The sequence below is a fragment of the Perna viridis genome, chromosome 15 (assembly GCF_037379345.1).
Source record: "Perna viridis isolate PV_CMFRI_1.1 ecotype Kerala chromosome 15, ASM3737934v1, whole genome shotgun sequence".
NCBI lineage: Eukaryota > Metazoa > Mollusca > Bivalvia > Mytilida > Mytilidae > Perna > Perna viridis.
The window spans coordinates 17,202,268-17,219,172 of NC_142459.1; positions in this window are offsets into that span (position 1 = coordinate 17,202,268).

Consider the following 16,905-nt stretch of genomic DNA (forward strand, 5'->3'; position numbering starts at 1 on the left):
ACATTACAACAAGAAGTCTTAAAATAACTGTATCAAGTGATGCAGATCACATATAGTAAAAACTAGTCACATAAGATGAAATTTAAGAAACATTTGAAAGGAAAGTAATACTTGAGGTGTCTTTCGACGTATTCATTCCTGTTTTACTGTCCATCACAATCTTAAAAACATCAATTCATACCGACAAATCCTAACCAGTCGAATACCGCTGATTTAAATCTACAAATATGATTCCTTATAATAAGTTGACCTATAATAAAAGCTGTTAGTACGATACAAAAAAAAAAAAAAACAAAACAAAACAAAACAAAACAAAACAAAACAAAACAAAACAAAACAAAAAACAAAAACAAAATCAAAACAAAACAAAACAAAACAAAAACAAAAACAAAAAAAGACAACAATTGCGCCACGACAAATACATGTACAATTCAATATCTATATTGGCCCGGTTCTGACTTGACCCCCATATTAACTTTGTTTAAATTTTTATATGGACTACGAAACATGACATATTATTCATTAACTCAATATACTTATTACAATATGTCTATTCTTGAACCAATAACTAATTGAAGCCAATATAGAAAACTGTATATTATTTTTGCGTATTATTGCGTAAGGTTTTCAATATTGGCCTAGTAATTGGTCCGACGTTAGTCACATTGGACTGCGGCATAGAGCAGTGTTATTCCAATGTGACTAGCCGGGAACCAAACACTGAGTCAATATGGAAACCTTATGCAATTTTATCTTATTTTTTTAACACATTAATACATTTATTGACTAACTAGGCCAGTATTGATTTTAACAAGGCAAATATGACGTGTTGGACCGCCAAATCCATTATTGGCGCACATTGGTATTTTGTATTGAATCGGCAGTTTGATCATATTTAGGCTAATATTCAAACTTTAGTCAATAGTACTATCATATAATCATTTAAGTAATACTTCAGTTAAGAATCATTCAATATGTGATTCATGGTTGGAGAACATACATATTTTTGTTGTTGATATATTGTTTAAAATATTTAAGGAAACAGGAATTAAAATATGGCTTTTATATTACCCCTGTTCATAGAAGATAGGAATAATAAAGAATATACCACAGATTTTAAAATTAAGTGTGCGGTAAATGACACTGATATACAATACAGACTATTGAATATTTGATGCGAATGATCTCTTAAGAATAGTTTCATTTAGTTTGTAATCATTTTCATTAAATGTCACGATCATAGTGACAAATATACGCCTACAGAAATAAAGTGTGTCTAAAAGGAACGTGGTTTCTAATATAAAATTGTTCACTCTGGGAAAATGAACAAGGTACATGTATACTAAAATAGCTAAACACTTTTTCTGACGATTAGTCAACACACAAATTTAAAATGACTCGCCTGCAGACAATTTTGCATTTTTTTTTCAGAAATGGTGTGCTAAAACTGATACTCAGAAATGCTTAACAAATAGTTTAACACACTTAAATCATTTCCTTTGAGATGTCTGCGGCGGCGTTGTACTGCAGCATGACAGAGCAGAAAAATCAATTCGATAATTTCTCCGACACTTATAACCGACATGCCAATCCATAGTCCAAGTGAGCCTCCAATGTTTGATAGAAGATTTTCCAACTGTTAAAAAATGGAACAAATGAATAAATAAATCAATAAATAAACATACACCATTTTAGTAAATCGTATTGTATGTTTAGGTAATAAAAACAAATGTGTGTTGTTAATGAAAACATTAACCAGACATATAAGACCTTAGACCATATACCGATTTAGGTTGTATAAAATCACATGTGTTTCTGTGTCTCTGTCCTTTGGAAGAAGTTATTATTTGTAAAACGATGTCAGAGAACATTTCGCATAATGAGAACAAAATATCTTGCGTACAGTTTGATGCATCGGTATAGGGTTTGTAAGTCTCGTTCTATTTTTTTTCCGGAATTTTTAATGTAGAATGTATTGAAATCCGAAGACCGGTCTGTATTTTATTGTTCACTTCCGGGAAATTAAAACCCTCTATCACTATACAAAATCTTCTATTTTATGCTTTTCTTAACATTTGTATCCAGTAGAACTAAATATATGTCATTTTTTAACAGTATTTTTTTCGCAAAAAGATTTTGCTTTTAACATGGAACTCAATGCTATGTTAATAACAATTCCCTATGCATTTGAATGGGAGATGAGGACCCATTCTTATGAAATCACGTAGTCACGTGTCGAGACTTATATACAATATAGCATATGAAAAAAATGTTTTCACCTTTTGAATCAAAATATTTCTTACACCCAAGTTGTACCTTTTTAACCAACGGATATCGCCTTTGCGTATCACTGAATTCGAATTAAAAAGTGCAGTTTTCAATTGAAAGGCTATAACTCTAAACATATCAGGACATAATGAAACAACGTAATAACCAAGATCAGTATGTGTAACCTTTTTTATTTGTCAAAAATTGATTCTAATATACTTGAACTCACATCTTCATTAAGAGTAATCAAGGGAACCAAGATTCTAGCAAAAATCAAAATAATGTAATACAAGGACAAAGACCAGACATAGAAAATAGACATGCACAGCAAAGAACATAAAGTAACTAAAATAATACACACAAAGTAAGAAATGTTAATGAGCAACTCGTACTCCACTTAACACGAGCATGGACACGGTGCACCGGTTGGGTTAGCGTCTTCTGCTTTTCTAGAAACACCCACCAACCTGCTCATAAAAAGTCAAGTCCGGGAGAGACGGGAGAGGAAAGAAAATCACACATAAATAATACAGGAATAAAACTTTGATTGCATAATTGCTTGAATAAGCAATTAGCAAACAATGGCTATGTTAACAAATAGCAGGTAACAACAGCCTATATTATTAGACAATCAAGTACAAGTGGCAACATTTCTTCGGCTCCTGCTATTGGAGTGTTCATATCACAACTCATACGTTATGCCAGAGCTTGCCGAAACTACGCAGACTTTTTGTATCGCGCTATAAGTCTAACAAATAGGCTTCTAGAACAGGGTTATGTTGTTACAAGATTGAAGTCATCACTACAGCAGTTTTATGGTCGTCATCATGAACTCGTGGATCGTTATAATGTATCCATCAGCACCATGAAAACTGATTTATTCAAGGGGTCATGGTTTGCCTTTCCTCGTTTGTCTACCCCGGACTTGACTTTTTAATGAGCAACTGGGCGGGTGTTTCTAGAGAAGCAGAGGACGCTTACCCTACCGATGCACCTCGTCCATGCTCCCAGTTTTTAGTGGAGTCCGAGTTGCTTATTTACTTTTGTTACTTTGTATGCATGATTTTAGTTACTTTATGTTCTTTGTTGTGTGTGTCTGTTTTCCATGTCTGGTCTTTGTCCCTGGATTACATTCTTTTGATTACCGCTATAACCTTGGTTCCCTTGATTACTCTTTCTATCATCTTAGTTATCATACAAGTTAATTATGTACACGAAACACGAATAACTTTAATTTGTGACAAAGATAAACAGAAAAATGGAATAAAATGGGTTGAATGCTTTGAGAAATATTGGCTATAAAATGTACATTCAAGTAATTTACCGTTACAACCGGCTCTTCGTGTGTTAATTCTTCCGATAACGAGGAAAAATAGACATCTAATGCAAGAAGGCTGTCACTAAAATGTAAATTCCATGGCACGAATATTCATGGTTTTATCCTTGAATTGCTCAGGAAAAAGAATGTCTCTGATTTTGACAGTATACTTAAAATATTCACTTTGATATATACCAACATCAACCTTAGTAATTCTGCAATTTTAGCACAGCTGACCAAAACTTCGCTTCCATCGTCTTTGTCGTTATCGTCCGTCGTTATCTCTTGTTCTCTGATATTACTAGAACATTTAGAACCAAACTTGGTCTGAATATCAATTAGAGTAATGCGTAGAACTCATGCGGAATTTTTGATCCGCCGAAAGACATGACCGACGTAACTAACAATAGAACATAGGGGTCAGATAGCAGTTTTTAGCATATATCTTCTTAACTGCCAAATTCTAACATGAGGTAACTGCATAAGGAGATATATCTGTTGTCAAATGTTAGTGTAAATCGATCTAGCGATGTTGAAGTTTTTGCCATATTTTATTTTAAAGTGTTTTTTTTACATTATTTAAATATTATTATTTAAAAAACTTCTACTCGGGAAATATTAGACATAATTCAATAAGAGTTGGTATAATTGTTCTTTGTGTGCTTTGCAAACGTTGACTGTTTGATCCGCGAAAAACAGATATTGGCTGTTACGTGAGATAGAACATAGGATTCAGGCAGCAGTTATTCGCACATACCTCCAAAATATTCTTTCTAGAACTAAAGTGGGAATTTTTGAATTGTCGACAAACATGGCCACCGTTACTAAAATATAACATACGGGCAGTGTTTGGCATACATTTCCAAAACCTTTAAGTTTAGTCAAATTTTATGTAGGATTTATTGCCCTTTTTGGACTTTTTTTAATCCTTGAAAAACATGACCACTTTTAGTTATACATTTTTTTACATTTTAATCAAATATATATATAATTCAAACACTAATTTCCACATCCTTCCATTTCAAAATCCCCGATCACCATCCCCTAATATGCTATAGAATGTTTACCCTATACAAATAATGTACGTATCTTAGTGGTTTTAGTCGACACTGACCCGTTGTTTGGGCTGAGGTGAAATCTCTGCTCATACTAGGGCATCTCTTAGACGCCTAGGTCTATGGAATGCCAGGACTGCGGCCTCTAGAAAGAGCTAGAAGAGCTCTAGTATGTTTTCGAATGTCTTCCCGCTGCGAATGCAGTAGCTGCGAGAGTTGCCCGAAGGCTTGATGGTAAGTCAGCACAAAAGGAACCCTTTTGTTCTTTTTCTTAGGTTTATACTCGAGATCAGTACGACTGATGTTGTTAGCACGTTCAAATCCCCGATCTATATCTGTTGATTTATAGCCACGCGATAACAAATGGCCACGGAGTTCATCTAGACGTTTATTGGTGGTATCGTCGGATGAGCAAATGCGCTGAATTCGAAGTGTCTGGCTGTATGGTATGCTTTTAGTACAATGTTTTGGTTGCCAACTTTTGGGAATTAAGTATTGGTGACTATCAGTTGGTTTACTGAGTCAAAACAAAATTTAGGCAACTTTATCACACATGCCAACAATGCTCATCCATCAATCGAATTCATCTATAAAATTTCTGACTCTAAAATCACATTTTGGATACCAATACGTAAAATGTCAATGGATCTTCACAGCAAACCAACTGATAGTCATCAATACATATTTATCCAGTTTGGTGGACGCCATCTTCAACAAACGGTCGGCATTCCAATGGGAAAAAATTTGCTCCTCCACCTATTATGAAGCTGAATTTTTATCTGATCTGATCCGACAGAAAGAACATCGTTTAGCTAGATCATTTTATCTCAGTTTCCTCTTTAAATATTATCGCTAAATAATTCTAGTTTCGGGGTTTGATATACCGTATCCATCCCAAAGAACTTGAGATAAAGGATACTACTGTCATTGTAAAATCAGCTTTAAACCTTGACCTACACTTACACATCGATGGAAATTAAAAATCAGTGACCAAACTATACGACAAACGTGATTACTTTTCATTCAGTATTAACATCTTTCCTTTCATCTGTGGCAACATTCTTTCAGCAACAGCGTATTGAGTTTTCATATCACAATTCATACGTAATGCCAGAGCTAGCCATAACTGTAGACGTTTTGTATCGTCCTAGATTTCTTACAATTAGGCCTATGAAACAGGGTAATGTTGCTACAAAATTGAAGTCATCGCTGCAGAAGTGTTATGGTCGTCATCTTGAACTCGTGGATCGTTATGGTGTCTCCATCTACACTATGAAAAATAATTTTTCAACGTGTCATAGTTTTCCTTTCCTATTTTGTCTACCTGGACTTGACTTCTTATGAGCAACACGGCGTTGGTTTCTAGAAAAGCAGAGGAGCTTACCTTTCCAGCACACCTGGCCCATACTCCCAGTTTTTTTTGTGAAGTCCGAGTTACTCATTTACTTTTGTTACTTCGAATATATTATTTTAGTTATTTTATGTTCTTTGCTATGTTTGTCTGTTTCCCTTGTCTGGTCATTCTCCATGGATTACATTCGTTTGATTTCCGCTAGAATATTGGTTCCCTTGATTACTCTTTGACAGTCTTACAAAATAATTGTTCTGTTTGTCTTAGTATGTATGGTCCTGAAGATAAAACCTTTATCCAATGGTTAAAGTTACAATCAAATAATTTAACAATATGAAAATACAACACTATGTTTGTCCGTCTTCGAAGATGAGTTTACTGTTGATCAGTCTAAAGGTATAAGCAGCAATCAAAGTGTACACTATTCTGATGATTTCTAACACGTACAACAAATATTAAACCTTAAAAAGACTCATCAAACAGAGGTTCTGCATTTGTAACAATTGGAGGTTCTCGTTGAAACCTGTAGCATATTCCGTAGTGATGGTCATAAAAATTCACAAAAACACTACAATAGATTCAAATCAATTTTAAATATTCTCTCTTTTGCAACTAATTACTGTTTTTATTTACGGACGGACCACAAAGATAATCCGCCAATTTGTAATTGACATGAAAATATCCACGTATGATTCACACTGAACAGGGAGACAACGAAAGTGGAATATCGAATTTCGTTGCAAAAAAAAAAAAAAAAAAAAACAAAAAAAAAAAAAAACCAAAAAAAACCCAAAAAAACAAAAAACCCGGACTTTGTGATTCCTGTTATGAACAAAATTATGGAAGCAATTGAAATAAATAATTTTGCTAAACGGACAAAAATTGATATTTGATGTAAAGAAGATCGTCTAAAAGCGGGAAAACAATTTTAGTAGTATAGTGAAGGTACATTATTCTTGACTTTTGATTGATTGACGATGTCCAAAGATCACACATATCTTACAGAAGAGTTTTTTTTTTCTCTCTTCAATTTAAGTTTGCAAAAGGCTGCAAAACACCGCTCAGGTATATGACATTTTTGTTTTCTCCAAAATACAGGTATTTTACTCTCTTTCAAGAAGCCAACATTGGTCCAGCTTATAAAAGTGACTTTAATTATAATCTCCATTGTTGGCACTATACACTCATAACATAAAAGTTAATCGTGAAAACGAGACAATACATTCAGAGGCTAGAAATTCAAGACTTGTGACAGCCGCATGGTCGCAACCCTCGTTAAAACAGAAATAAAACATTGATTATACGTTACACGAATGCGAAAATAAAGGAATTCTAGCAGTTAATTTACATGCCAGCTGCATACCAGCTTAAACAAACAAAAGGTTATGTCGTGAACGTATGTAATTTCATTTCCAATTCTTCAATGCGGATTTGAGAACCACAGTACATCAAAAGTCATACAATAAGGATACAACCCATGTTATGCCGAAAACTACTTTAAATATATGGTGTTAGTTTCTATGATTGAGCGGATCAACGCGTCAATACCAAAAAGTGTTATGCATTGAATATTTAAAGCTATACAAACAACAATCAGGCAATCATTTTGTAACTTAGTTTAAAGTTAGTTCTTGTCATTTTGAAAGGCCAATACTATTATTTGAATACCAGCCTATACATAATTCAGACACTACACATATCAAAGTGATTCATGTTTAAGAAAAACCCACTAAACAAACGATGAGTTTGCAATTCACACAAGCTATATTTTTGCGTAACAATTGTCCTTTTCATATTCTCAACAATATATTTGAGAAAACATAAATTTATCTAACAATAACTCTTACAGAGTGCCAATTTCGTGTACAATCTATAGATTTTTTTAATCAAAAGCACAACGATGCAATCAAATAACTGTTTTTGAACAAGAAATAAAGGTGAGTTCAGTGGGTTTTTAAAACGCATGAATCACCTCCTGTCTGCTACTTGAAATAAGAATCATCTGGAAAACCGAGAACCTTCAAGCCTTATATGACTCTGCAAAGTGAATTGTATAGAGAGGAGCCTTGAACATTAAATTGAAAAACAGAATATGACATCCATACACCTGGAAATGACAAAAATGTCTGATCAAGACTTATGTTGACATTACCATCAACATTGTAGGGTAACAAACGATACAATGATAATATATTATAAAGATTGAAAGAAAATAATGTTTTTGGCCTTAATAGAATATATGTAATAAAGTAATCAAGTGAACGAAGGTTATAGCATTAATCAAAAGAATGTAATCCAGGGACAAATCCATGTAATCCATGGAAAACAAACATACACAACAAAGAACACAAATAACTAAAATCATACATACAAAGTAAGAAAAGCAAATGAGCAACTCGTATTTCACTTAAAACTGGGAGCATGGACCAGGTGCACCGGTAGGGTAAGCGTCCTCGGCTTTTCTAGAAACACCCATCGAGTTGCTCATAAAAAGTCAAGTCCGGGTTAGATAAACGAGGTAAGGAAAACTATGACCCGTTGAATAAATCGGTTTTCATGGTGCTGATGGATACACCATAACGATCCACGAGTTCATGATAACGACCATAAAACTTCTGTAGTGATGACTTCAATCTTGTAGCAACATAACCTTGTTTCAGAGGCCTATTTATTAGAGTTCTCGCGCGATACAAAAAGTCTGCGTAGTTTCGGCAAGCTCTGGCATAACGTATGAGTTGTGATATGAACACTCCATATGCAGGAGCCGACGGGATGTTGCCACAGATGAAAGGAAAGTTGACAAGTCATCACGTTTGTATGTAACGTTTGGACAATAGTTTTCTTTTACCAACGATTTCTAAGTAGAGGTCAAGATATGAGGTTGACTTCACAGTGTCTGTAGTATCCTTTATCTCAAGTGTTTTGGGGTAGATGCCATGTATCAAATGCCCGAAATTAGGATCTTAAGATCTTATCTTATCTTAAGATAATACGTCATCTGTATAGCGGAAACTGAGATAAAAGGATCTAGCCAAACGATATTCTTTCTATCGGATCAGTTCAGCTATAAAGTCAGCCTCATAAGAGTGAAGGAATAGGTCAGCAAGTAAAGGAGCACAATTTGTTCCAATTGGAATGCCGATCGTTTGTTGAAAAACACGTCCAACACACTGGACGAATATATTGTCAATTAAAATTCCAGCGTTTTGTAAACACCTTCCTCTGTATATTTGGAAGATGATTTGGAATTATTTCTTTCAAAGTATGAAGAATCGTTATCAAGAACTATATATTTGTATCTAGGCTTACCATCTTTTTTTGAAAAAAAAAAAACAACGATGTATAATGTTTTTAAGTCGGGATTTTAACTTAGTATGGGGAATAGAAGTATACAGTGTTGAAAAATCATAGGTTTAAATGCAATTATATTCAGATAATAGTTTTGAACTGATTGTCTCCAAAAGATCTTTTGAATTTTTCTGGATCCACATTGAATTAATACCACTACGGGAGTAACAAGTGTTGTGGTAGGACTGCAGACCGACCCTCTTTGACAGTTGTGGGTATAGAAATTTAAAGTTTTGAAAGAGGTTTGGTTATACATTTTGCAGATCCAGCTATGAAATATTGTTTGTATGGATTCTTGTTGAATTTAGGAATCCAGTACATAGACGGTAAATCACAATCATTGTCCTTGGTAGAGAGACCAAAAGAGGTAAGCTCTTATTTGCCCCGACAATAAAAGGAATAAAATCCACGGTAACAGAATGATTACACTATTTCAAAATAAATTAAAAACTCAAATAACGACACGTAGACACATTAATGACCGACATTGACATTAGGGCGAAATCGTTCATATCTAACAAAGAATCATGCTGCAAATACAAAACTATTATGTATAATTTGTACAAGCGCAGAAATAAATTTGGAAATAGTGGACAAATATCCGAAATCATCAAAATTAGATAAAGGCAACGAAAATTCACTCAAAACAGGCTTCATTCATAAATTATTTTTTTTTTTTAAATTTCGAATTTTATCTCGATCTCGATATCACAAAGCAATAAATCGTGCTGTAAAAACAACGCACTGCCATATTTTACCAGGAAATTTCCAAAGAGATGAACAATTGAAAATTTTTACATTGAATATAGCCGGACCTGCATAAGAATATTCGTGTATCTCGAATATAGGACATATTTTAAGAGCATTTTGATTTAAGTATTTAGATTTAAAATCAAAATGAAATTTGTTTTGAAAAATTCAAGCCACGGACTAGATACAAAAACAAAATAATTTAATATTGAAGTGTTTTACAATAAGAACAAATGTAATTTCATACACATCCATTTCCGGTAGAGGATTAAATAAATCTTGCATCTCCAGAAATGGGAATCTAAACTTTAATCAACACTGTAGTTATTTATACACACTGTAAGGATTGAAATGTGATCAAAGAAAGGCAAAAGAAACACAAGAAAATAAGTATAAAGTTACAATATCATGCAAATATTACATACATTTTCATATAACTTGGCGGAATACACACTTCGGAAGTTCAATATTAAAAGTTGGTGCATTCAAAAAAAGTTTTTAACGGCAAATTATCATTGCCATAAATTATCACTATCGTAAATACAACTGTACAATGCATGTAATCAACTTACGTATTGTTCCTGTTATTGCATGATACAAAGATACACTATTCGTACTAAATAATGATAAATTAATTTGAGATAAATACTGTAATCTGATTGGTTAAAATAATTTTGTTATATCTCAATGGATAAAAAAATATTGACATGCCCCTATTCAGTTAAATTCAGAGCTACTTTTCTCATGTTTAAAGATAAAAATATGTTTTAGAATTAATTTATAAGAATTGGCTATGAAAAAAAATTGTCTATTAAGAAATAACATAAATTTTCAATGCGCATATTTTGTTGATTGCACTTCACATTTGCACTTGATTGCAATAAACAATATGCACATGGAAAATTTATGTTATTTTTCAATAGACAAAATTTTTATCATAGCAAATTCTTAAACGTTTATAAATCAAACACAAATTACATATAGGACCTTCGAATATTGCATAACAAAGAAAGAAAATGTCATAATATCTAAAAAAAAAAAACAAAAAAAACAAAAAAAAAAAAAAAAACAAAAAACAAACCAATAAAAAACAAAAACAAAATGATAGTAAAAAAAAATAATAATAATAAACAGAAATTAAAAATAAAGACAAATCTAGATAATTTAAAATATCATAATTATATATTAAACATTAATTATACTGGCCTTTGACATTGCATAACAAAAGAAAGGACATTTCAACTGTTGTCTTCTATCCTTTTTGAGCATTTAACAAATATGTGGCTAAACTATTTATATACTAAACAACATACGGTAATTACATACGGTATCAACATATAATTACATGTGACACATGTGTAAAGGGACAGGTGTAAAAACAAGATTAGTACATGTACGCATGCGTTAGAATAAAATTTTGTTACCTGGAATTTTTTGGTATAGTGTCTGATCTTTCATTTTTCAAGCCTATCATGGATTTACCAAAGTGTTCACATTGAATGTTTTATAACAACACATTATTGTCCTGTCTTTCCATTCTAAATTTGACAATATTCAACTATAAAAAACAGATGCTTACTCCCTTACATGATAAAAGTCCAAGTTTAGCTTTGAAACTCCCAAAGCAATTCAGTTCAGTTTAAATATCAATTATTCGGCATTGTTAGAACACAAGTAAGTGAATATGAGAACATCTTAACATTTTGGGGTCCTAGGTTTTTTGTATATGTATATAGCCCTAATTTTACAATTCTCTGGATCTGTCCTTTAGGATTTGTTGTTGAATGAATGTATGTTTGTAGTCATGTATATACACTATAGATAAATTGTTACTCTGTGTCTTGTTTTGTGGAACTTATGTTTTCTAAGGTCTACAGTTTATATAAATATAGAAGTATGTGTAAGGAGAACCAAAGATATATAGTTTATACTGTATTTTGATATGCTTGAAAGCATGTACATTGCCAAATCTCAACAAAGTTCAATGCAACTAGTTTTAAATTTTACCATTTATAGTGGATGACTTCATACAAATAAAATAAAAATATATTACTTTAATCATAACATTTACATAAAAATGCAATTTCAGCCATCCTCATTTAAATATAACTAGAACATGTATGGTGTATTTATCAAAGAGACAACAACCCCATTGGGATGAAAATGTCAGCCTTGGGCCATACATCGGTCTTCAATGAACGACAGAGAAACTCTGAAACCACAGGACAGACTGCATTATACACAGGTGAAATATATATACAGTGAAAGAGTTGCCCCTTTATACTCAAGTAACAGAAAAGTAAACCAAAAGTGAAAACGAAATAAAACATAGAGAGGCCGGAAATCAGAAGGCCACAAAAGCTTTTTAATGGCCACTTGATCATCATTTCTTTCCAGACATGGTCCCTCTAGAAGATAAAGCTAGATACACAACAATGTACCTGAATCTGAGTGTCTGATTTGAATGTAGAATAATCTGTTCATACTTCAAGAGTACCTTGTCACATAAATCAGGTTTGGTTTATGCAATACCATTAAGTGTTAAGGTAGATACAAAAATGTGCAAACAAAATCTGACTTGGACAATCCTGTTTTCAGGGTTTTTGTACATATGTACGTGTATTTTTGTCATCCAAGACTATAGAATAAAGATAATTTTACAGTAATGCAAGGTTTAAATTATTTCTCTAATTGAGATGATAAGGTTTAGATGTTCAACTTGCCAGCTTTACCAAGCATGCAAAAAGTTTTGAAAAATAAGTCAGAAGATGTCTTTCTGTGACAAACTCAAAATGTTAAATGTTGGGAAATCACTTGCAGTCATTTAATTACTGCCTGTTAAAACGACACAATGCGACATGCAAAACATGACAAACTATCAATAATCAATACTCTATATTTGCCAAACTGTTCAGGACTTTAAGATTCAATATAAATGTACATTTCCCACTTCATTTTTAATGATGATATACATAATGTTCATGTACATGCAAGTTCTTTTTTATGCAGCGTACATTTTACTGATCAATAGTTTACTCTTGCGCCAACTGTGTGGATTTCGAAATAAAATTATATAAATCTCCTAGTTCATTTTGGTCATGATAATATTATTTTTTTGTATGCAGCGTACATTTTAATGATTACTTGTTTATAGTTATACCAGTTACATATCATTTGGTTTCTTGCACAATTACAGGTTATTCGAGAATACAATGTCAATTATATCATATTATTTTGCTGATGCTGTCAATAGATATATCTTAGCACCGGTCTTTGTTGTAATATCCATATCTATATTGCCTTACCAACTAAAATGTCTTTCTATCTATGATAACTACAACATGTACTACAAGGTTTATGCTTGGTTTTCAAGATAAAAGTTGAAGTTGTCTGTCTTGGTTCACACTACACACACAAACATGAAAGCTCTTCCGTCAATTATGATAAAAAAATGTTTATGTTTTTATTCTACTTTGCTGTCACAAAGAGATTTGACACTGCCTTCCCAGTTGTCATTGTATGTAAACAGACATTTAGTGTCATTGGATAATTAAAGTATTACTTGGCTGCTCAAGTTTTCAAATTGGAAAGGATGATTGGTATTGATATCGGGATATAATGCCTCAACCGTCATGAAACTAAGGGTCGTAAGAAAGCATGTCATAGCATATAATTTAAGTAAAACAAATGAATATGTGATTTTTGCAGAAAATTACAGTGTAGTTATCATTGTTTTACCAAGTTATTTAAATAGAAATTAATTTACCTACAGAAGTATATTTTACCTAGAGGTATATTTCTGATTATACAAGGGCAGTTTCATATTTTCAACCAATTAAATGTTTCATTTTGAACTATATTTGACCATATAATCCAAATTGTATTTTGAACATTATGTCATGTATTAATTTCAAAACATGTTTAGTTTACTACATGAATACTATTACTACCGGTAGTCCAATTGGCATTGAGAGTATGGGGGATTTATAACACATAACTGCCGAAAATCTCAACAAAAGACTACAACGTACTACAATTGATTGTGTGGACCCACTGATGGTCCCAAAGTTTATTTGTTATTGGACAAAATATCTTCTTACACCAATTTTGCACTCTCTGAAGAGCTAATACTGATGAAATGCACACGAAACTGTTGCTTGATATAAATTTAAGCTTCAGAAGTTTCTCTGCATTCTTTCTCTTAAGGACACAAATTGTCAGAAAAATGGCACCAACTATGCAGCTTCCTTTCAGAGTTGTGGGATTTAAAATCGTCAGTACATAAATGTCATAATTCCATATAACTGATAGATACCACACTTTGTTGGTTTGTATTTCACTAAAAAGCAAACAGAAAAAAAAACAAAAACAAAAACAAAAACAGAAAGAAAAAACCGAGAGTCCAGAATAAAAACAACAGATTTTATCAAGCTTACAGAAATAAAGTGAAATATTCAATCATAAACATGACGAATCAATTGTCAAGACATCCATGCAGGTACACCTTCAGAAAAGAAGAGTTGTAATGATTATATATATGACACGTCTTATGATAAATAATTTATACCTATAATAGTAGAAATATCCTCAGTCGTTCATCCCCTATTTTAATGGGGGTTTATAGAGATAGATCTGTCCGTCCTCCTTATCTTCCTAATTTTACTCCTCCTACACAGCTATATGGAACTCAGAGAATCTTTTAGTTGCGACAAATTTATATTTTTCAGTTCATGCTTAACACAGGACATTTCAGAAAAGAATGATATATCCTTATTAAAACATATGGTAATGAATTAGTTACTAATGAAGAGTAGTAGGTCAAGAGTAGTAATGCCTGCTTCATACTCTTCAATGAAATAAACACAAAAGCTTCTGATGAAGGAGACATTATCAATAAGTTGACTGCCGCGGACAAAGTGCTTATATTGTTTTTAATATTTATCAGTATTGCATAAAAATGTGGAATCAATATTGCTGTTCAACATCACTATATTTTGTTTTCTCACCAATGCAAACAGTTTCAAGAAAAAACGAGTGTATGTTTTTTGGGTTATAAGGGACAACAACTTAATTTTGTGTTAAATAATAAATCACAATCAAAATTAATGAATTGTGTATCCATGTTTGCCCTCACCTCTACGGGCCTATTTATCTGCTTTATACAAAGCCTTTTTTTCGTATGACAACTTAAGCGGTAGTTAGCAAATTGTCATGAAATGTTGATTATATTCTTGCTTGCTACTAGAAGAAGTTTGTTATTAAAAATAGGGTGACTGTCCCCAATTGTCCTGAAAAGGTGGTAAAACAGGTATATATTCGAATTGATATAGGCGTGTTTCCCCTTTTTTAGGAAAATATATCACAAGTTACCATGCTGGAAAATAACCTATCTTGCCAAGATGAGTAATAAACAATCAAATTAAATAATATAAAAATAAACATCATGTCATATAGAAATTTAATACTAACCTAATTGGACAGTCCAGGAACGAACTTAGTACTATGATGTCATTAACATATACAAAAGACTCTTTTCAAGAGAAACCTTTAGTGAATTCTATTTTGAATGATGAATATATGACCAACAAATTATTTTAACCAAAGTACAACTTTTTATGTCTGCCTTTATTTTCCAGCAATAATTTTGATTCTTGCGGAACTTGAAAATTCAAATGAAAAGATCATTATAGACATAGTTCTTATTTATATAATATGAGTGTTCTGTACAACAAAATGAAAAAATCACAATACGACACTAATTTCTAAATCTATAAATTAGTTTTCAAACAATTCCGCTATATAGGTGACGTTTTATCGTTAAACAATCTTAGTTTTGAAGATTTGATACATCGCATCTACTCCAAAGAACTAGATATATTACAGACACTGTGAAGTCAGCTTCATCAGTTGACCTACATACAGAGATCGATGGTAAAGGAAAACCATTGACCAAACTTTACGACTAACGTGATGACCTTTCATTCAGAAATGTCAACTTTCCTGCAATCTGTGGCAACATCCCTTCGGCGCCTGCGTATGGAGTTTTCATATCACAACTCATACGTTATGCCAGAGGCTTCCGTAACTGTGCAGACTATTTTCGTATCTCGCTAGACTTCTTACAATTAGGCTTATTGAATAGGTTTATGTTGCTTCAAGATTGAAGTCATCATTAGAGAACTTTTATGCTCGTCATCAGGATTCATCTGAAAACTGATTTGTTCATCGTGATATAGTTTTCATTTCCTGTTTCCCCTACGCCGGACTTTTGATTTCCGCTAAAACCTTTGTTCCTTTGATTACTCTCTCAACTTAGCTTTTAATAAATTAGTCCTTGATTGAAACGCAAAGGAAGATTCCGCATTTTTTGCTGTCGTTGATAGGGTGGAGTTAAATTTATATTCATATTTTGAAATGCATTGTTTATTAAATTTTGGACTTTAATTTTTTAATAGGTGTCAATTTGGCAAATCAACTACAATTTGTTTATGGTGAATTCAAAATAACCATTTTGTTTATTTCGTTCTATAAATCAACAGTATTTTCAAACGTGTTAACCATACTTACTACTCACTAGTCATTTATGTGCACAACACATGTATACAAGCATAAAAAAGGGGAATAATTATATTCAACCTGGTATACTAAAATTGGCAATTTTATATCTGAGTAAAACGAGATTAATCAAACAAATTGAAACTACTTTTCGTTTTAAGAAACAATGGTAAAATCAAGTAATGGCTAGTAATGTTAAGTCATGTCTGTTGTCCGATTTTCTCTAATACGAAGTATCAGTATAAAAGGCACAACAAGCT